This window comes from Lissotriton helveticus, chromosome 8 (assembly GCF_964261635.1).
Source record: "Lissotriton helveticus chromosome 8, aLisHel1.1, whole genome shotgun sequence".
NCBI classification, from domain to species: domain Eukaryota; kingdom Metazoa; phylum Chordata; class Amphibia; order Caudata; family Salamandridae; genus Lissotriton; species Lissotriton helveticus.
In genome coordinates, this window is record NC_136069.1 from 690,478,253 (window position 1) to 690,501,700 (window position 23,448).

A 23,448-nucleotide genomic window follows, 5' to 3' on the forward strand; every position below is an offset into this window, starting at 1 on the left:
TGATCAAGGTAACAATACATCTACTGCGTAATGTCTTGCAGTATTTTTCCTTTTTAACTCTCTTCTTGCTATTCTCATATGTGATCTTATACATGTCAGAAACTAGTCTAACCGATTCACCACCGGGTGGGCTTAAACAATTAAACTACGTCTGACTTACTAGATCTTAGCTTGGACCTATACTCTTGCTGAGGGGTCTTTTCAAGCAAAGGCGGCACAAAGTCTGTATTGTCATTAAAGTCAATGTTCTTTGCAAATGTTCCACATTGTCCAAAATACCGCTTAACGTGATGGGCATGGATCCAGCCCTTGCGTCCCTCCACTTTCAGCGCGGTCCTTGTGGTAAGAAGCACCAATTTCGGGGTCTTCCAGCGCGGCTCGAGGGGGCTGGAACGATCAAAATTCCAGATGCACACAAAGTCCCCTGGGACTATGGCGTGTTCCTTGACCTGGGTGTTGTCAGGGAAGGCGGCAGCAACCTGTGAACGACAAGAGAGTAGTGCAGACATCAAGGAAGCCAGGTAATCTGTCAGCATGTTACTGTCAACATCAGTTATCTTTCTGGGCATAGGCGTGCCCCACATATTTGGCGGTCTACCGAAAACCACTTCATACGGAGATAGGCCTGTTCTGGAATGTGCTACCATATGCATGTAAAAGAGGGCAACCGGCAAGGCTACCATCCAATCCACGCCTTTTTCTGCACAGACCTTTGCTAATTTTGTCTTGAGGGTCTGATTATGTCTTTCTACAAGGCCTGCTGCTTCTGGGTGTCGGACACAATGGAACTTCCATGTATAACCTAACAGAAGAGACACTTCTTTCATTAATTCAGAAGAGAATGGCTGGCCGTTGTCTGAATAGATCACCCGAGGTAATCCATACCTGGGGAAGTACTCACGCACTAACTGTCTGGCTGTTGTTACAGCAGTATAATCTGGAACTGGATAAGCTTCTGTCCATCTAGATAGTGCACACACTACTACCAAGACATACTTGTAACCTCTACATCTGTCCATTTGGATATAATCCATCTGGAGAACCTCAAAAGGGTGGTCAGGAGGATGAAATCCGCCTTGTTCCACCGGGATGCCTTTACCTGGATTGAACTGACAACAGATCATACATGTTCGTAGTTTCTGCTTCGCTGCTGCACGCATGTGCTTGTTAAACCAGATGTTCTGTAAGCTGTCTAACATTGCTTTTTCTCCTAAGTGTGCTGGACTATGGGCTGTATTTATGATTACTTGTACCATAGAATCTGGGAGAAACCATGAGCTTTTTCCCTTAGTCATCCAACCTTGGTCAGTCTGGACCCCTCCTTGTTCAGTCCATTTCTTTACCTCATCTGTGGTGGCATGTGTCTGTATGTCAAGTACATCTTGTGTGGGATCCCTGACTGTCATACTTGTTGTCAGTAATGGTACCTCTGTCCTTGTCATGTCTGTTGGTGTCTGGGCTGTAAGTTTAGCTGTCCGGTCTGCCAGGTCATTACCCTGGGAAATGGTGTCTGTAACTTTGGTGTGAGCTTTGCACTTCAGGATAGAAATGGCTGTAGGCAAATGTATGGCTTCTAACAGGGCCTGAATAAGCTGGCCATGCTGGATCTTGGTCCCATGGGAGGTCAGGAAACCTCTCTCCCTCCATAGTACCCCGAAATCATGAACAACGCCAAAGGCATATTGTGAATCAGTATAAATGTTTACTTTCAAGTGCTTAGCTCTTATGCAGGCTTGTGTCAGAGCGATGAGCTCTGCTGCTTGTGCTGACAATGTGTCTATTTTCTGTGTCTCTATGACCTCTGTAGCAATGGTCACAGCATAGGCTGCTACTAACTCTCCTGCACTCGTTCTCATGCATGATCCATCTACATAGAGCGTTAAGTCTGGTTCTGAAAGTGCAATATCTGTCAGGTCTTGTCTTGGTTTCGTCACTATATTCATTAGTTCCACACAGTCATGTGGTGGTGCATTTACTGTACTTGAGGGCAAAAGTGTTGCAGGATTCAGAATGTTGCAATGTCTGATCTCTATGTGTGGCTGGAATAATGTCAGTTCATATCCTGTCAGTCTTGCTACAGTCAAGTGTTGTGTCTGTGTTCTGTTTAAGAGAACCTCCACTGCATGTGGAACCTGTACTGTCAGAGGGTGGCCCAATACTATTGAATCACTTTGTCTTATGGCTAGGGCTGTTGCTGCAACTGATTTCAGGCATGATGGCAGAGCCTGGGCCACTGGATCTAGGGTACTAGAAAAATAAGCGCAAGGCTTGTGTTTTCCTGCTTGATCTTGTGTGAGAACAGATAACGCTGTTCCTTCTCTTTCAGTTACAAAAGGCATAAAAGGTTTGCTGTAACATGGAGTCGCTAAAACTGGCGCTTGACATAAAGCTCTTTTTAATTCCTCAAATGCCAAGGTGTGTTCTTGTGTCCAAGGGAGGACAGTCCCCCCTGCCTCCTGTGTAGTTAACTGTATGAGTGGTTTGGCTAGAAAGGCATACTGGGGAATCCATTGCCTACAGTATGAAGTGAGGCCAATAAAGGCACGTACTTCCTTTTGTGTCTTGGGCTGTGAAAGGTTAGCAATGAGCTGTATACGTGCTTGTGTTAGCTGTCTCCCCTCTTTGGAAAGCAAGTGTCCAAGATACACCACTTGCTTTTCACAGAATTGCAACTTCGAAGGGGACACTTTGTGTCCCTTATCTGCCCAAAAATGTAATACTGTCAGTGATGCATTTTCGCATTTTATTTCTGAACGTGCTGTAATTAGGATGTCATCTACGTACTGGAGTAGGGCAGTGTCAGTAGGCATGTGAACACTGTCTAGCTGTCTTTTTAATGCTTGACTGTAAATACTAGGGCTTTCTGTAAAACCTTGTGGAGCTCTTGTAAAGACAAAGCTATGACCTTTTAATGAAAATCCGAACAGGTACTGGCTGTCGGGATGGATGGGAACACTAAAGAAAGCATTTTTCAAACCGATAACAGTAAAGTAAGTAGCCTCTGAATCAATAGCAGTCAATAATGAAGAAATGTCTGGCACCACTGGATATTGTGGTACTACACATTTGTTCAATTCTCGCAGGTCAATAATCAATCGGTACAATGGCAGTACACTAGGATCAGATCTTTTAAGGATAGGAATGACAGGCGAGTTACATACATTTGAGACTGTCTCTACCACTACTCCTCGTGCAATAAGTTCGTCAACTAATTTCAATAAGGCTGTTTCGGCGTCAGGTGGTAACTTGTATTGTCTAATACGTGGAAGTACCACTCCTGCTTTGAGTGTGACATGGTGCGGCGTTATGTCCATGTAACCTACATCAGTCGGTCCTTGTGCCCATAGTGTCTGTGGCACATTCTTGAGTCTGTGGTCAAAATCAGTCAGTACATAATGTCCCTTAAAGTCACGTAAGAACAGGCGTACTCCTTCTGGAGAACAGCAGATAACTGCTCCTAGATCTTTTAATGTCTTCATACCAAGTAAGTTTTCTGGACATGACTTAGTAAGTAACAGGTCAGTGGTACGTGACAGTGGACCAACCCCTAGGGAAACTGGTTTTGATACTTCATTAACAATAGGCTTTCCTGAAAATCCCAGGGAAACATTCTGTGAGCCTGAGAGAGGTGCCCCTGGAACCTCGTCATGACTGATGGTAGTTCTGCTCGCCCCTGTGTCAATCAGAAACTTTCGATCCTGACCTAGAACACAACTATGTACATACGGACCCTCTTGATCTACAGGAACCTCAATAAGGGGCAAGCCTACTTCCCTCTTGAGGCTGTTTCATGAGAACTGTTGATATTCTGGATAGTCAGACTGTGTGTACTGATACATTTGTGGTGTGGCATGAACAGGCGGTGGTGGAGGAAAATTCACTACTGTCTGTTGCGTGTTCTGTTGCGTGTTATTATGTCTAGGAGTGTACTGTCGCTCTTTTGTCTTGCCTGTAGCAATGTTGTGTTTCAGGACAGTGCAGTCCTTTACAAAGTGACCTGGTTGTTTGCAATAATTACAGTTCCCTTTAACTGGTGTCGTGTTATGTTTGTTTGAAGTCGCCGGTACCGTCTGGGCAACCAGCACCTTCATTTTTGTCTCTTTCATGCGTCTCTTTTCATGATCCTGCTCTTCCCTAATCCTATTCTGATGATACTGTAGCATCTGTAACATTTGTGAAGGGCTGTTTGCTTGCCAAGTACTCTCAACCTTCAGTACTCTATTCTTGATCTGGGGTAAGGAATTCTCTACTAATTTGCTCACAAAAAGATGTGGAAATGACTCGCTACCTGGCTTAAGGCCACTATTAATAGTAAAGCATTTCTCAAATCTAGAATAGAAATCACTTGTGTCCTCGTCTTGCTTTTGTTTACATGCTGAAATAGCATCCCAATCTTCCTTTTTAGTAATCAATAATCTTGGCAAAACTTGTATCAGAAATTCAGGTAGTTCTCTAGCTCTTTCTCCAAGACCAACTCCTGGGGCCCTGCCCTTCTCTTCTGTTTCCAATGCATCCCAACTTAACTTTTTCTCACCCACTTCCCAGTCTTTTTCCTTAAGCTTTTCATAAATCCCTGCAGGTAACAGTACTTTTAATAGCTTCAGAATGTCAGCGTATGTATAATCTCCTATGCGGAGGATGTCTTTTAATTCACGGTGAAATCCCCCTGGGTCTTTATCATGACAAGGCAACATCTTTTTCATTTCAAGAATCTCTAATTTCGTTAAGGGGGTGTAAACATACACCCGTTGTAACTCATTGGCCGCATTCTTGACGGGATGAACCTCTCGTAGGGGGTTCTGTCTGTCTATGTGTACGTTATGTCTGTCATGGTGTAAGACTGGAGGCATGCATGTGGTCAGAGAATCTATGTACTTATGTCGTTGATCCAGGATTACATTAACTAATTCAGTACCTAAACCTGTCCATCTATCTAGTAAAATGTCGTCTAGTAATTTATGCAAGTGACCAGGATCAGAATGCTGACTTTCATACAACGTTATCAAGTGTTGGACCATGTAAATACCAGCCAAACGCTGTTCATTCGGTGGAAGGCTTAAGAAAGTCTGAGCCACTATATCACTGCTATATATATTGGCATTGGACACCCACTGGGTGGCTGACCGGGCCAACTCTATTTCGTGTTGTGTGGGAGGTCTCTCACTCCCTATCCATTGTTTCAGTGCTTTTTCAGGAGCCTGGAATAATGCTTCAAGGGAATACCTTTCTTTTATAGCTGGCCCTTGTTTACAGTAATCAAGGCACTTGGGTCTGTCAAACTGTCGCGCTTTTCCTACATAATTAATCTTGCCTTTCGGATCCTGACGATCCTCTGCCTCTTCCGCTGACTCTTTTCTGTGCCTTTCTATTATTTCCTTTCGTATTTTCTTGTACATGGCATCTATCTGTCCCTGTTTCTCATGTCTACCGGCGTCTATGTGATCACTCCATTCTATCAAACCTGGCTTTACATCTCCGTCTCCTTCGTCTTGTTCCCTGATCAGGCAGTTAATAATAAAACGTAAGATATGATTCTTAACCCCTACCTTTCTTTGTGCCATGGCTTGTGCTATACTATCTGGTCCCTCCCCCGTTCTAATAAAACGATACATGCTATCTAGGTGATCTTTCATGTCTGGTAATGTCTCTAGATATGCAACAGCTTGTCTTAGTCTACGTGAAATCACGACCATTGAACCCTTTCCTGGTTCTGGATCATATACACAAAATGGAATGGCTGCATCTACAGTAGGCACCCCTCCCACTGCCCCGGGACCTACGTCATCTTTTACGGGCTGCTGCTGAAGTTGCTGGAGTTGATCTGCTGGTGGGGGTGGAGGAAAACCTGCATTAACGTAGTCTGGAAGGGACTCGTCTAGATACGAGGAAATAAACGCATCTGATGCTGTCGGCTTTATTCTATGTACTCTATATGGTACAGGTGGTGGCATTCGCGGCCTACTGGATCTTTCTGAGGTGGTCACTTTAGCTAGTTCTTCTGACAGAACGGGATAAATACCATTAACAACGGCGTTTCTTTCCCTATCAGTCTGTTCTGTTTTGACACGTTCCCCCTCCTCCCGCAGTTCCTTTTCTCTGGCTTTTTCCCCAGCTTGTCTAGTTCTATCTGCTTTATTCAATTCTTTCTCTGTTCTCCTATGTGACTCTTTGCGCCATAACTCAATAGCGTCTTTCTGAGAGGGTCTTGACTTCCTTTTCCATAGCGCTTCCTCCACCCTCATAATACATTCAGGATGCCATGTTCCCGAGATTGGCCATCTATACTTTTCCTCCAGGTCCTTTGTATAGTTTACCCATAAATCTAAAAACAAAATGGCGTCTAATCCATGCTTATTATACATATAATGACCAGGTGTGTCTCTAGGCGGGATGGTAACTGACTCTTCTAGTATACTTTTTCTGGTCCCTATCTGACGTAACTTTGAAAACAGTGGCATGTTTGAAACCAATATTCACAAAAATAGACTGAAACAATCAACAATCATTCACACACAAACAAATATTAAACACTAAAACAGTTACAACCTAAACTGATACAGAGAGCTAACCATGTACTTGAAAAACTTTATGCACTGAAATACAGTACAACCATACCGGTCTCAAAAATGAGACACGTCTTTACCGTTCCCACGTTTACCATGGGCCCGTCTTGAAACTTGATGCATTCCCCATAGTGGTACTCACCGGGAAGCAGGACTTGAAACTTGAAGGCCTCGAACTTCTACGCATGCGCCTTGGAACAGGTGGACCTCTGGAGACCTCGGACCTTGCTCTCTCACGGGCTGGGCTCTGGTTTGAGACGATCCGCGTTCCTCACCGCCTCACATGGATGCCTGGTCGCAGTCCGTCCTCCTCCTGGGCCTGAGGGAGTAGCGGGAAATCCCAATGACGTGTACACTTTAAAGTCCGTCACGGCTGTGGAAGGGGGCAAAGACTAGACCTACAAACTCCGGCGAGTGGGGAAAGGGACATGTCCCTGTTCAAGGGCGCCAATTAATGTGGTAAATAAAATATTACCCTGGCAGAATTTCTAGGCATTAACAAAGTATCATGCATCAAATGAGAGACAGGATCCGTGGTGTCCAAGTTAAAATGGGCTTTATTCCAATAACTCGAGTCAAAGGGAGAATATGTTCCATCACCACTGAGGTTCAGGAAGAGTAATCTAACATTTAATAACAATGAACAGAATATATACATTTTACTCCTTGTACATAGGGAGGAGCGTCCAGGCAGAGCAAGAAAGAAAGAAATAAGAGCATGTGGGCGTGTATGAGGGTGTACACTTGATGAGTCATAGGTAGGTGATAGGTAGGTGTCATAGGTGGGTGGGTACTTAGAGGAGGAGTATGCATGACCAGCTGGAACTCAGCCCTAATTGTGCAACTTGAGTATGACGTGTAATTGACGTGTATTGGGAGGAGAGCTGACTTTCGGCCTAGCAGAGAAATCTCCTGTGTCAGGGCGACTTGAGCACGTCTGGTACAGCTGATATCTAGAGTCAGGGGATGTTTTATCTGAGGCAAAGGTTGTTCATCACTAGAAATAAAGAAAAAGCATATATTCCTCCGTTCATTGCATGGGGGCTGAGACAGAGAGTTAGGCCCTATCTGTCGCGGACGGGTTCTGTTTACTTTTCCTCACCGGGCAGGGATGCCACTCTGTACTGAAAACAGATAACTGTTATTCATAACACTGTCTTGGCAGGTTTCTTGCTGACGTGACTGCAGTTTTCAGTGTGCCAGGAGTCATGAAAACAATATTTCAGAAAGTGGTTTCAGGCTCACCCACAAAATAAAAGGTTCAGTACGATATTTATTTTAAAAGTGCACAATGCAAAATGCAAAAACATGGGCCTTCATGTTAGCTTAATGTTTGGGAGACTTGATGACTTGATGACTTGCAGGACATGTTTGCAGAGGCCTAGTGATTCAGGCCACTACGAGAAATATGCATGGGTGACATGCACATGTATGTAACATAGGGTGTATGTAGTGGACATTTTGGTCAGGCAAAATATCATTTTCCTCAGTGTGGCAAAGAGCAGTCAGGCATTACTGGAAGAACATGTTTAAAGCATTTTCCAGTACCACTATTGTGCATAAGGAATTGAGACGAAAAAAGAAATCTGACAGCAATTTATCAAAATAGAGCTCATTTTTTTATATAAATTTAGACACCAAAACAAACGTTTTATCTTGGATATAACTGGAATTATAAATTTTCAAAGCATTACAAAATAAATGCATTAAATACTTCTGACATTTAAAATTGCAGTCAATAGTAAATGCTGCTAGTGACAAACGGTCACTTAGGAGTCAAGTTACTTTCTCCTCTCTCTAGGTAGCGGTCTTTGGTTTCCAGAATCAGTTTTACAACTGCCAGGTTACTTGTACTCTGGGGACCCCGATGTGCAGAGGTAACGTCTGAACTGTCAGCATTGATGACATCAGTCTCAGGGGTTATGAAGTGTCTCTGGATGTCGATGTCACTTAAGGGTTCGGTTACTGGACTGGCAGCCAACAAGACTTAGTTGTTGCAAAAGTAATCCAAAGTTACTTCGGCAGCTGGAGGTCCAAAGAAGTGCAGTAGCGGCTGAAAACACTTTTCTTAAGGCAATCTCTCAGCGAGCCTAGTGGATGGCAATTCTTCTGGATCAGCATGTCGATTTACCTACAGTTTGTCGGGTACTGGTTCCAACAGTCCTGGAGAGTCAGAATTGATTTTTACCACCGACAGGAATCACTCTTGCAGTGAGAGTCGAGGTTCATCCGCGGACCCAAGTTTCCATGCAGTTCCAGTATATGCTGCCACAAGGTTCTAAGTATCCGTATCCTTTTGCCAGTGATCACTTGCTTCTTGGCATCATTCTTCATAATCTTGTGCAGAACTGAAGTTTTGATGTCAGGGGTGCCCCTCAAATCCTAGATTTAGGGGTGTGATGGACAGCGGCAATGGCCTAGGTGACCCTGTGGCAAATCCGCCCCTGAGGTGACAACATTCTGTGGATGTACATGTCCTTTCTACCCAGAACTCTCTACCTTCAGAGTTTTTCAAAATGGCAAAAGCTTTCCTTGTCTATACAGACCTCCTAGCACACCTTAATGGTGTGGCTCGTCGTTTGGTGGTGTACACATTGTGGAAAAGTAAATTTTGCCATGTTGTATGTGCCTACGTGTTCCCCATGTTATGTCATATGTGCATGATCGATATGCATGTATTCCCCTATGATCAATTAAAGACGCAATTACAGTTGTGTCCATCTCTAATATGCCAGTTTCCAGTTTTCGTGAATACAACGAATATCAGGCCTATGTAAAGCTACGTTGCCACGTTTTACAATGTGCACGTTAATTCATTGAAAAGTCCCCGTTTCTAGGCCTCAAAAGGGCCCGGACTCAGATTCAGCTCCTGTTTCCTGAACCCTCTCCGAGGAGCGATACAGCCCCCACCTGTATCCCTGACCCTTAGCTTACTTTCATGCCTCACAGTGCCCGGCTCGGCCTGGCTCTGCCTCCAGTCTGCCAAGAGTATGTTATGTTTCTAGTTATCAGTCCAGCCCTCCTTCTCTGCATTCCTAAGCTACTGAATCGCATCAATAGTTTCCATCATGGTCTAGCCTTTATGTCTCCATGTAAGAGAAATACTGTATTAGTATTATAGAATATTCCCCGCACACGCACTACATGTAGGATTATGCATGCACCAGTCTTAATGTCTGTTAGCCTTTACCCTGTTAACTTTTGGATTCTATCAACATGTTCTCTAAACACTAGATACTAGATAGGCTTTAGGTACATGTCGCTCTGACACTCCAGACTTTAGTCTCCTCTTCTAGCGCAGAAGTCATAGCCCCCCAGTTCTCCCTAGTAACACGTCATTGCCAGTTTGCGCGCACCACTAGGTTAGAGGTCCCAGCCGCTCAGGTAGCCCCCTCCATGTTTCCGCCCCGTTTATGACATATTCTGTTACGTTTGCATCACATGTCTATGTATACGCCCTGTACACGCCTTCTTGTTACCTCACTCTGCCCTTATCTTTCGCGACTGCTACAAACTCCGCCTACTGCTACGCCTACTGTATTGACTGTAATGTATTTTGTTTAACTATAAATATTGTGCACTGTTATTAAAGTTTGCTAGCCATTCCCAGATCCTGCCCCGGCAGCTGCCGGGCCCTGCCATCCCATTCCCATGCAGGCTGTCCTGTTCCAGTCCTTTATGCTTGATTAAAGCCTGTATACTCTAGCTACCTCGTATCTTGACTCTTATTTATTGAGCTAACCGTTTATTGATTGTAGTCAAAAATAGATCAGGTAATTAATTATTTATTTACCACATAATGGCGCCCGAACAGGGACTTGCCCTTTCCCCACGCGCCGGAGAAGCCACGCAGGCCCCCTGATCCTCTGCAGCCGTGACGGAACCATACCGTGCACGTGCAGATATTTCTGCTTCAAGTATCCCTCAGGCCCACGGAGGAGACGGAGGTTGCGGTCCAGCGTCCAGACGAGGCGGTGGAGGAACGCGGCGAGTCCCGACCAGAGCCCAAGCCGAGAGTCCAAGATCCGAGGTATCCGGAGGCCCACCTGTAACTGAAGTCCGAAGTTCGTCCGTCCGTCGTCGTAGCAGTCCAGTCCAGTCCGAGGCCTTCCGTTCTTGCTGCCCGGTGAGTACCGTTGCTGGGGTAGTATCTAGACAGGGTCAATTGATTTGTCTCTGGTCCGTGGGTTTGGGTACACAGATCCAACACGAAGTGTCCACTTAGGTGGATGCGGGTCCTGACGTGTCTCTTTATGGGACCGGTAAGTTTCGTACTGTTTCAGCAGTGCATCTAGTCTGTTCTAGTAAGTCCTGTTCTCGAGAAATTCATGTATTCTGTTTTCAGTATTCCAGGTAGTATTCTGTCCGAACCGTTATTTTTAAATGTTATTCCATGTGTTTTCAATGTCGTGGTATGAATGATTTGTTTTTCAGTTATTAACGTGCACACTGTTATCGTGTTCATTGTGTATTGTATTGTGTCCAGACTCCAGCCTAGTCATGCCTCTGTTCTCTAAGTTACGTCAGTTAAAAACTAGAAAAGGTCTGCTCGAAGAAGCAGTTCCTGTCCCGCCTAGGGACAGTCCAGGTCATTTTATGTATCAAAAGCATGGCATAAGTGCCATATTATATCTAGATTTATGGGTGGAGTACACCAAACAATTAGAGGAAAAGTATAGATGGCCCGTATCAGGTACGTGGGATGCCGAGTGCATCATGCGAGTAGAAGAAGCATTATGGAAAAAGAAAGCCAGACAGTCCCAGGAAGATGCCATCGAGTTATGGCGCAAAGAATCGCATAAAAGAACAGAGAAAGAAATCAGAAAGTCAGAATTAAGTAGAGAATCCTCTGAAAGAGCCCAGGAAAGGGAATTAATCGAAGTAGGTGAACAAGTTAGAGCCGAACAGTCAGACAGACAGAGAAATGCCCTCATTAAGGGTATGTATCCTCTTCTTGCCGAGGGCTTGCCAAAAGCAACCCCGGAAGCACCATGTAATTTTCCGCCGCCATTAGTTCCGATTAAGCTACGTCACAAACCGACCGCAGCTGATATTTTTCTCTCGTCCTATTTGGACGACACAGTCCCAGAATATGCGAATCCTGCTCCGCCAGCTCCAGTAAATAATGTAGTTCCTGTTCTTCCAGCCACCGGGGCACCTGTTACAGCACCCGTTACGGTACCCCCGGTCCAGCCCATAGTACAAGTTCCCGCTACATCAGTCACTCTGCCAGCACGAAGAGTATCAGTCGACGATTCCAGTTTAGGGGCCGCGGGAGGAGGTCCTCCTGGTACCCCGCCGCCAAACAAACGTATAACGTTAGTCGAGTTACATGAACGTGCGTTACAGCGTACGCCCAAATATCAGTCCGTCGCAGATATCAGACGAGCTCTTACCGAATGCCGTTATGATCCAGTCCCAGGCGATGATAATATGGTCATATATTCATTGCGTATAAGACGGGTGACCGAGTATTTGGACACCCTACCGAATATGAAAGAAGATCTAGACAGAATATATCGTTTCATCCGTACAGGAGACGATCCAGAAAGTATTGGCGAAATCATGTCACTAAGGAAAGCTGAGACCCAGCTCATGCTATTAAAGTTTCTAATCAATTGTTTATTAAGGGAACAAGATTGTCCGACTAAAGATCCGACCGAAATGAAAGTTCTGACAAGGTGGAGTGATAATATAGCCGAGGGTAAACACAGGACACTCAGTAGTATAGAGAGTATGTACAAGAAAATACGTAAGGAAATAATAAGGTTACACGACAATCGTAAAGCAGCACAAGTAAGCGAGAAGGAAAACGACTCTCCTACTGAAGAAGTAGAAGACGAGAATACCGCCAGGATAGCGTATGTAGGTAAATCTAGATTTCCAGACCGACATTTACGCCTAGAACACAAGAAAGTCTTTCATCTTCCAGCACCAGAACAAGGTTCTCTAGAACAAGTATTTCAAGCTACCGATCACATTCTGAAATCACGTATCGGTTATAGTGAACTCAGTACCATGCATGAACAAGAACTAGCCCGATCAGCAGTCCGATGGATTACTGATTCTACCACTTTTCCAGACGAAATAGTGGCACAAATGTTTCTGAAACTGCCCCCAGCCGAGCAGCGACTGGTGGGTATGTATATGATCCAGCACCTCATTACATTGTATGAGGGTCAGCATTCTGATCCAGGTCCGTTACATGATGTTCTGAACGAGTTACTCCAGTTTAAATGGAAAGGTTTAGGTACCGATTTAATTAGCGTCATTCTAGAACAACGCCACAAATATAGAACGTTTCTGAATCCGCATTTTGTTCACGTCTCACCTCCAGAAAGTAAACCATTTTACATAGATAGACAGAATCCGTTACGAGAAGTACATCCAGTTAGGACACCGGATGGTGAAATGCAACGAGTATTTGTTTACACCCCTATCACAAAGATGGAACTCTTAGAGATGAAGAAATTAATTCCCTGTCACGACAAAGATCCAGCAGGGTTCCATCGCGAATTAAAAGACATGCTCCGTATGGGAGAATACACGTATCCAGATATTATTAAAATGTTGAAGGTCCTAATGCCCGCAGGGGTATATGAGAAACTCAAGGAAAAAGAATGGGAGGTGGGAGAGAAAAAGATTGATTGGACAGTTCTAGAAGCTGAAGATAAAATACGAGTACTTGTCTTGGGGACAAATGTAAAGAATTGCCAGAGTTATTGATTCAGGTTTTGCCAAGATTATTAGCCACGAAAAAGGAAGATTGGGATGCAATCTCAGCATGCAAACAGAAACAAGATGAAGATACTAGTGATTTTTATTCTAGATTCGAGAAATGTTTCATTATCAACAGTGGTTTGAAGACGAGTAGCGAGTCATACCCTCATCTTTTTGTTACTAAACTAGTCGAGAATTCAAGCCCACAAGTTAAAAATCGAGTTTTGAAAGTCGAAAGTACTTGGCAAGCTAGTACCCCGTCACAGATGCTCCAGATGCTCCAGTATCACCAGAATAGAATCAGGGAAGAGCAAGAACATGAAAGGAGACGTATGAAAGACACGAAAATGAAAGTACTAGTTGCACAATCTGTTCCACAAGACAGTCAGAAGAGGGGTCCGAATCAAGCCAGTCATCCTGCAGCTCCCGTTAAAGGGACATGCAATTATTGTAAACAGCCAGGTCATTTTATAAACGAGTGTGCAGTTCTGAAACACAACATAGCTACTGGTAAAACTAAAGAAAGACCATGTCCGCCTAGACAAGAACAAGTTCCACAGACTTCTCAGCCACAGAATGCACAACAGACAGTTCCAGCACCGCAGCCTATTGCTGCAACACAGCATGTTACACAGCAGATGTACCAGTATGCCCAGACAGAGTATCCAGAGTATCAACCGTATTCATGAAACAGCCTAGAGAGGGAGGTAGGCTTGCCTCTCATCGAGATACCTGTAGATCAAGAGGATCCCTATGTACATAGTCAAGTATTGGGGAAAGACAGAAAGTTTCTGATTGATACAGGGGCAAGTAGGACTACTATCAGTCATGACGAGGTTCCAGGGGCTCCGCTCTCAGGCTCTAGAAATGTTTCCCTTGGATTTTCAGGAAAGCCTATTGTAAACGAGATATCAAAGCCAGTTACTCTAGAAGTTGGTCCATTGTCCCGAACTACTGATTTGTTACTTACGAAGTCATGTCCAGAAAATTTGTTAGGCATTAAAACACTGAAAGAATTAGGTGCAGTTATTTGCTGTTCCCCAGAAGGAATACGCTTGTTTTTAAGGGATTTTAAAGGTCACTATGTATTACGAGATGTTGATCCAAGATTGTCCAATGTACCGCAGCATTTATGGGCGCAAGGTCCAACTGATGTAGGTTTTATGCGAATCACACCCCATCGTGTGACCCTCAAGCAAGGTATAGTCTTGCCACGAATCAGACAGTACAGATTGCCACCTGAGGCTGTAGCAGCCTTATCCAAAATTATTGACGAGCTCATTGCTCACGGAGTGGTTGTAGAAACTGACTCCAATGTATGTAATTCTCCTTTCATTCCAGTCATGAAACGTACTGATCCAAATGCACCTCCAGTATATCGATTAGTGATTGACCTTCGAGAACTTAATAAATGTATCATACCCCAGTATCCAGTAGTCCCAGATATTTCATCTCTATTGACAGCTATTGATTCTGAAGCTATATTTTTTACAGTAATAGACCTCAAGAATGCATTTTTCAGTGTTCCGATTCATCCAGATAGCCAGTACCTTTTTGGTTTTTGTTTAAATGGAAGGAGCTATAAATTCACACGAGCTCCTCAAGGTTTCACAGAAAGCCCTAGTATTTACAGTCAAGCACTTAAGAGACAACTAGACAATATTCACATGCCGACTGACACTGCCCTGCTCCAGTATGTAGATGATCTACTGATCACAGCCCGTTCTGAACGTGATTGCGAGCGAGCGTCACTTACAGTTCTGTATTTCCTAGCCGAGATGGGGCACAAGGTGTCCCCTTCGAAGCTCCAGTTCTGTGTCCAGCAAGTGATCTACTTAGGCCACTTACTGTCCAAGTGGGGTAGGCAGTTGACACCAGACCGTATCCAGTTAATAGCGAGTCTTCCACAGCCCAGGGCACAGAAGGAGGTACGTGCTTTTATCGGCCTTACTTCTTACTGCAGACAATGGATTCCTCAGTATGCATTTCTAGCAAAGCCACTGATACAGTTAACGACACAGGAGGCATCCGTATCGACTGTCCTCCCTTGGACATCTGAACATACACTTGTTTTTAATGAGTTAAAGAAAGCTTTATGCCAAGCACCTGTTCTAGCTACACCGAACTACAGTAAGCCTTTTACGCTTTTTGTCACAGAACGTGATGGTACTGCATTATCTGTTCTCACACAAGATCAAGCAGGACAATACAAGCCTTGTGCTTATTTTTCGAGCACATTAGATCCAGTAGCCCAGGCTTTGCCTGCGTGCCTCAAGTCAGTTGCAGCCACAGCTCTAGCAATCAGACAAAGTGATTCTATAGTATTAGGTCACTCCCTGACAGTACAAGTTCCACACTCCGTGGAAGTTCTTTTAAACCGAACCCAGACTCAGCACTTGACAATTGCACGTTTAACAGGTTATGAACTGACACTGTTCCAGCCACACATAGAAATCAGACGCTGCAACGTTCTAAATCCTGCTACACTGTTACCGTCAGTTACTTCAAATCCTGTCACACATGACTGTGTGGAAGTCATTAACACTATGACTAAGCCAAGACAAGACCTGACAGACATTGCATTACCTGATCCCGACCTGACACTTTATGTGGATGGTTCATGTATGAGAACTAGTACAGGAGAACTAGTAGCCGCGTATGCAGTGACTACTGACACTGAAGTTATTGAAACACACCGTATTGACACCCTGTCTGCCCAAGCAGCAGAGCTAGTTGCTCTGACCCAAGCCTGCATACGTGCCAAGAACCGGAAAGTAAACATATATACAGATTCACGTTACGCATTCGGAGTTGTACACGACTTCGGAGTACTCTGGCAGGAGAGAGGTTTCATGACTTCTCATGGAACCAAGATTCAGCATGGTCTCCTCATTCAAGCTCTGTTAGATGCAATACATTTACCGACAGCTATCGCTATCATGAAGTGCAAAGCACATACGAAAGTTACTGACATTATTTCCCAAGGTAATGATCTAGCAGATCGAACAGCCAAGCTTACAGCTCAGACACCAGACATTCCAGTTAACACGACACCGACATCCACTCCAGATCCGACTACATGTATGACAGTTAAGGACCCTACACAGGATGTCATAGACATACAGTTACATGCTACTCCTGATGAAATCAAGAAATGGTCCGAACAAGGAGGGGTCCAGACAGATCAGGGATAGTTGACGAAGGGAAAAGCCACATGGTTTCTCCCCGACTCTATGGTTCAAGTCATTATCAATACCGCACATAGTCCAGCACATCTAGGAGAAAAAGCCATGTTAGATAGTATACAGAACCTTTGGTTTAACAAGCACTTACGAGCTGCAGCCAAACAGAAAGTCCGTACTTGTATGATATGTTGTCAATTCAATCCAGGTAAAAGTGTCCCGGTGGAACAAGGTGGATTCCAGCCCCCTGACCACCCTTTTGAAGTCCTCCAGATGGATTATATTCAGATGGAGCGATGTCGAGGTTTCAAGTATGTCCTTGTAGTTGTATGCGCTTTGTCCAGGTGGACAGAAGCATATCCAGTTCCAGATTACACAGCAGCGACCACTGCCAAGCAGTTGGTTCGTGAATTCTTCCCCCGTTATGGACTCCCTAGGGTCGTGTATTCTGATAACGGCCAGCCATTCTCATCTGAGCTTATGAAACATGTTTCCCTCTTGTTAGGGTACCAGTGGAAGTTCCATTGTGTGCGCCATCCAGAAGCAGCCGATCTCGTAGAGAGACATAATCAGACCCTGAAAATCCGTATTGCCAAGATATGTCAAGAGAAAGGTGTAGACTGGCTAGTTGCCCTGCCAGTTGCTTTATTCTTTATGCGCATGGTCGCACATTCCAGATCAGGTCTGTCTCCTTATGAGGTCGTATTCGGCCGCCCCCCAAATATGTGGGGTACACCTAGACCCCGTAGTATTACAGATGTTTCCAGTAATATGTTGACAGATTACCTAGCTTCCTTGATGTCTGCCCTACACTCTTGTCGTTCACAGGTTGCCGCTGCATTTCCAGACAATACTGAAGTGAAACCGCACGAGGTCCTTCCAGGGGATCTGGTACTTATACGGAATTTTGATCGTTCAAGTCCGCTGGAGCCTCGCTGGAAAGAACCGAAACTAGTCCTTCTGACCACCCGTACGGCCGTGAAGTTGGAGGGCCGCAAGGGTTGCGTCCATTTGTCGCATGTCAAGAAATTTCATGGACTCCGTGATAAAACTTTTGCCAAGAACATTTCCAAGGACTGTTCCATCAATAAAGACTGCCTGAAACCAGACTCTAATTCAGACATTATTCTCAATCCCGATCTGAAAGTTCCTCTGTTAGAGAAAACTCTGCAGCAGGAGTATAAATTAAAACTCCGGTCTAGTAAAATAAGTCAGCCAGTTTAATTGTCTAAGTCCCCCTCGGGTGAAACGGTTAGACAGGTATCTGACATGTATGAGATAGACCCCCATAGTGAGAGAGTTAGTCAAAACTCTATCCGATGTATCGTTTTTCTAAGTTTTCTATTATTCTTAAGTTTGATGGTTACCTGCACAAGTTATGCATTGCATTTATGTTTTCCAATTCCGCATGTAAATAAGTTTTCTAATGCTACAGTAGAGCACACATTTAGTGATCTGCCTCCTCACGAGTTATCCTATCGTCTTGCTATGAGAAATAACACATTCATCAGAATGTTACATTATTCACACCAGACCAGCAATGCTACTAATTGTTGGGTGTGTGGTCGACTCCCCCCTTTCCAAACACCGAAGGGAGTTCTGCCACTCTTTCCTTATCCGTTTTCACATAATGGTTCGTGTGGAGCATGGTCCATGTTAACGTCATCCTCAAATGATATGTCCCTTCTGAATAGAACATGTTTTCCAGACAAGCAAGGTCTCCCCCATAGAACAGGGTTAGATCTAGAAAATGAAGTTTATGATTTAGGTAATTATTCTTCGAATTTTATGGTCCTGAATGTTCAGTCTGATACTACTCCAGACTTACCTGCTATTTCAGTACTACCAGTCAAAGGCGAATTATGTGTCAGAAATAATGGTTCCGCACATGTAGGACATAGTGATTGTACTACTACTGTCGAGTATAGTGACAGTGGGAAATCTATTTTCAAAGCCTCACGTCATTCTTATTTTGTTTGTGGTCAGACCGCATATGTTCGTCTGCCCCTCGATTGGGATGGAACATGTTACATTGCCTTCCTACTGCCACCAGTTTTTCTAGCCCCATCTGATTATCATAGAAACACACATCTAGTACACGTCAGACATAGAAGGGAGATCGAGTCCCCGATTGTCGATCAAACTGAAACTGCTCTAGAACAGTATACAGATTTCAATAAAGGTTTCTTCTTCTTTATAGGCCCTGTCCAGAATAGTAAGTTAATACGTAGATTAACCAGAACTCTTGAAGCAGTAGTGAATGAGACTACTTCTGCTCTAGGTAACTTAACCGAAGAGCAATCTGCTATGAGATTTGTCGTGCTCCAAAATCGTCTCGTTCTTGACGTCATACTGGCCGATAGAGGAGGAGCATGTAGAGTCATCGGATCTAGTTGCTGCATTTTCATTCCTAATAACGCGCCGTCTGTTTATTCAGCTATAACCAGACTTCATAAAATTGCCCATCAGTTACACCAGAATCCAGGCACCTGGACATGGTCCGGTTGGCTCTGGAGTATTATATCTGCCTGGGGATGGAAAGTATTGTCATTTCTAGGTATTGCAGTAATGATCATATTCAGTTGCTGCCTCTGTATACAATGTGGCCCTGCGATTTGCGGCATTTGTGCTACCTCTTGTATTCCTAGTCCTAAGTCCCGTTCCAAGACAAATCGAGACGAGCAAATGATGCTGTATGAAATGATAGATGGTATCATGAATATAGATGTTTCCTGATGGAAACGTAGGGCACAAGGAGGGAATGTGGAAAAGTAAATTTTGCCATGTTGTATGTGCCTACGTGTTCCCCATGTTATGTCATATGTGCATGATCGATATGCATGTATTCCCCTATGATCAATTAAAGACGCAATTACAGTTGTGTCCATCTCTAATATGCCAGTTTCCAGTTTTCGTGAATACAACGAATATCAGGCCTATGTAAAGCTATGTTGCCACGTTTTACAGTGTGCACGTTAATTCATTGAAAAGTCCCCGTTTCTAGGCCTCAAAAGGGCCCGGACTCAGATTCAGCTCCTGTTTCCTGAACCCTCTCCGAGGAGCGATACAGCCCCCACCTGTATCCCTGACCCTTAGCTTACTTTCATGCCTCACAGTGCCCGGCTCGGCCTGGCTCTGCCTCCAGTCTGCCAAGAGTATGTTATGTTTCTAGTTATCAGTCCAGCCCTCCTTCTCTGCATTCCTAAGCTACTGAATCGCATCAATAGTTTCCATCATGGTCTAGCCTTTATGTCTCCATGTAAGAGAAATACTGTATTAGTATTATAGAATATTCCCCGCACACGCACTACATGTAGGATTATGCATGCACCAGTCTTAATGTCTGTTAGCCTTTACCCTGTTAACTTTTGGATTCTATCAACATGTTCTCTAAACACTAGATACTAGATAGGCTTTAGGTACATGTCGCTCTGACACTCCAGACTTTAGTCTCCTCTTCTAGCGCAGAAGTCATAGCCCCCCAGTTCTCCCTAGTAACACGTCATTGCCAGTTTGCGCGCACCACTAGGTTAGAGGTCCCAGCCGCTCAGGTAGCCCCCTCCATGTTTCCGCCCCGTTTATGACATATTCTGTTACGTTTGCATCACATGTCTATGTATACGCCCTGTACACGCCTTCTTGTTACCTCACTCTGCCCTTATCTTTCGCGACTGCTACAAACTCCGCCTACTGCTACGCCTACTGTATTGACTGTAATGTATTTTGTTTAACTATAAATATTGTGCACTGTTATTAAAGTTTGCTAGCCATTCCCAGATCCTGCCCCGGCAGCTGCCGGGCCCTGCCATCCCATTCCCATGCAGGCTGTCCTGTTCCAGTCCTTTATGCTTGATTAAAGCCTGTATACTCTAGCTACCTCGTATCTTGACTCTTATTTATTGAGCTAACCGTTTATTGATTATAGTCAAAAATAGATCAGGTAATTAATTATTTATTTACCAATTTTAAAGGTCACTATGTATTACGAGATGTTGATCCAAGATTGTCCAATGTACCGCAGCATTTATGGGCGCAAGGTCCAACTGATGTAGGTTTTATGCGAATCACACCCCATCGTGTGACCCTCAAGCAAGGTATAGTCTTGCCACGAATCAGACAGTACAGATTGCCACCTGAGGCTGTAGCAGACTTATCCAAAATTATTGACGAGCTCATTGCTCACGGAGTGGTTGTAGAAACTGACTCCAATGTATGTAATTCTCCTATCATTCCAGTCATGAAACGTACTGATCCAAATGCACCTCCAGTATATCGATTAGTGATTGACCTTCGAGAACTTAATAAATGTATCATACCCCAGTATCCAGTAGTCCCAGATATTTCATCTCTATTGACAGCTATTGATTCTGAAGCTATATTTTTTACAGTAATAGACCTCAAGAATGCATTTTTCAGTGTTCCGATTCTGGAGAGCAGCAGATAACTGCTCCTAGATCTTTTAATGTCTTCATACCAAGTAAGTTTTCTGGACATGACTTAGTAAGTAACAGGTCAGTGGTACGTGACAGTGGACCAACCCCTAGGGAAACTGGTTTTGATACTTCATTAACAATAGGCTTTCCTGAAAATCCCAGGGAAACATTCTGTGAGCCTGAGAGAGGTGCCCCTGGAACCTCGTCATGACTGATGGTAGTTCTGCTCGCCCCTGTGTCAATCAGAAACTTTCGATCCTGACCTAGAACACAACTATGTACATACGGACCCTCTTGATCTACAGGAACCTCAATAAGGGGCAAGCCTACTTCCCTCTTGAGGCTGTTTCATAAGAACTGTTGATATTCTGGATAGTCAGACTGTGTGTACTGATACATTTGTGGTGTGGCATGAACAGGCGGTGGTGGAGGAAAATTCACTACTGTCTGTTGCGTGTTCTGTTGCGTGTTATTATGTCTAGGAGTGTACTGTCGCTCTTTTGTCTTGCCTGTAGCAATGTTGTGTTTCAGGACAGTGCAGTCCTTTACACAGTGACCTGGTTGTTTGCAATAATTACAGTTCCCTTTAACTGGTGTCGTGTTATGTTTGTTTGAAGTCGCCGGTACCGTCTGGGCAACCAGCACCTTCATTTTTGTCTCTTTCATGCGTCTCTTTTCATGATCCTGCTCTTCCCTAATCCTATTCTGATGATACTGTAGCATCTGTAACATTTGTGAAGGGCTGTTTGCTTGCCAAGTACTCTCAACCTTCAGTACTCTATTCTTGATCTGGGGTAAGGAATTCTCTACTAATTTGCTCACAAAAAGATGTGGAAATGACTCGCTACCTGGCTTAAGGCCACTATTAATAGTAAAGCATTTCGCTAATCTAGAATAGAAATCACTTGTGTCCTCGTCTTGCTTTTGTTTACATGCTGAAATAGCATCCCAATCTTCCTTTTTAGTAATCAATAATCTTGGCAAAACTTGTATCAGAAATTCAGGTAGTTCTCTAGCTCTTTCTCCAAGACCAACTCCTGGGGCCCTGCCCTTCTCTTCTGTTTCCAATGCATCCCAACTTAACTTTTTCTCACCCACTTCCCAGTCTTTCTCCTTAAGCTTTTCATAAATCCCTGCAGGTAACAGTACTTTTAATAGCTTCAGAATGTCAGCGTATGTATAATCTCCTATGCGGAGGATGTCTTTTAATTCACGGTGAAATCCCCCTGGGTCTTTATCATGACAAGGCAACATCTTTTTCATTTCAAGAATCTCTAATTTCGTTAAGGGGGTGTAAACATACACCCGTTGTAACTCATTGGCCGCATTCTTGACGGGATGAACCTCTCGTAGGGGGTTCTGTCTGTCTATGTGTACGTTATGTCTGTCATGGTGTAAGACTGGAGGCATGCATGTGGTCAGAGAATCTATGTACTTATGTCGTTGATCCAGGATTACATTAACTAATTCAGTACCTAAACCTGTCCATCTATCTAGTAAAATGTCGTCTAGTAATTTATGCAAGTGACCATGATCAGAATGCTGACTTTCATACAACGTTATCAAGTGTTGGACCATGTAAATACCAGCCAAAGGCTGTTCATTCGGTGGAAGGCTTAAGAAAGTCTGAGCCACTATATCACTGCTATATATATTGGCATTGGACACCCACTGGGTGGCTGACCGGGCCAACTCTATTTCGTGTTGTGTGGGAGGTCTCTCACTCCCTATCCATTGTTTCAGTGCTTTTTCAGGAGCCTGGAATAATGCTTCAAGGGAATACCTTTCTTTTATAGCTGGCCCTTGTTTACAGTAATCAAGGCACTTGGGTCTGTCAAACTGTCGCGCTTTTCCAACATAATTAATCTTGCCTTTCGGATCCTGACGATCCTCTGCCTCTTCCGCTGACTCTTTTCTGTGCCTTTCTATTATTTCCTTTCGTATTTTCTTGTACATGGCATCTATCTGTCCCTGTTTCTCATGTCTACCGGCGTCTATGTGATCACTCCATTCTATCAAACCTGGCTTTACATCTCCGTCTCCTTCGTCTTGTTCCCTGATCAGGCAGTTAATAATAAAACGTAAGATATGATTCTTAACCCCTACCTTTCTTTGTGCCATGGCTTGTGCTATACTATCTGGTCCCTCCCCCGTTCTAATAAAACGATACATGCTATCTAGGTGATCTTTCATGTCTGGTAATGTCTCTAGATATGCAACAGCTTGTCTTAGTCTACGTGAAATCACGACCATTGAACCCTTTCCTGGTTCTGGATCATATACACAAAATGGAATGGCTGCATCTACAGTAGGCACCCCTCCCACTGCCCCGGGACCTACGTCATCTTTTACGGGCTGCTGCTGAAGTTGCTGGAGTTGATCTGCTGGTGGGGGTGGAGGAAAACCTGCATTAACGTAGTCTGGAAGGGACTCGTCTAGATACGAGGAAATGAACGCATCTGATGCTGTCAGCTTTGTTCTATGTACTCTATATGGTACAGGTGGTGGCATTCGGGGCCTACTGGATCTTTCTGAGGTGGTCACTTTAGC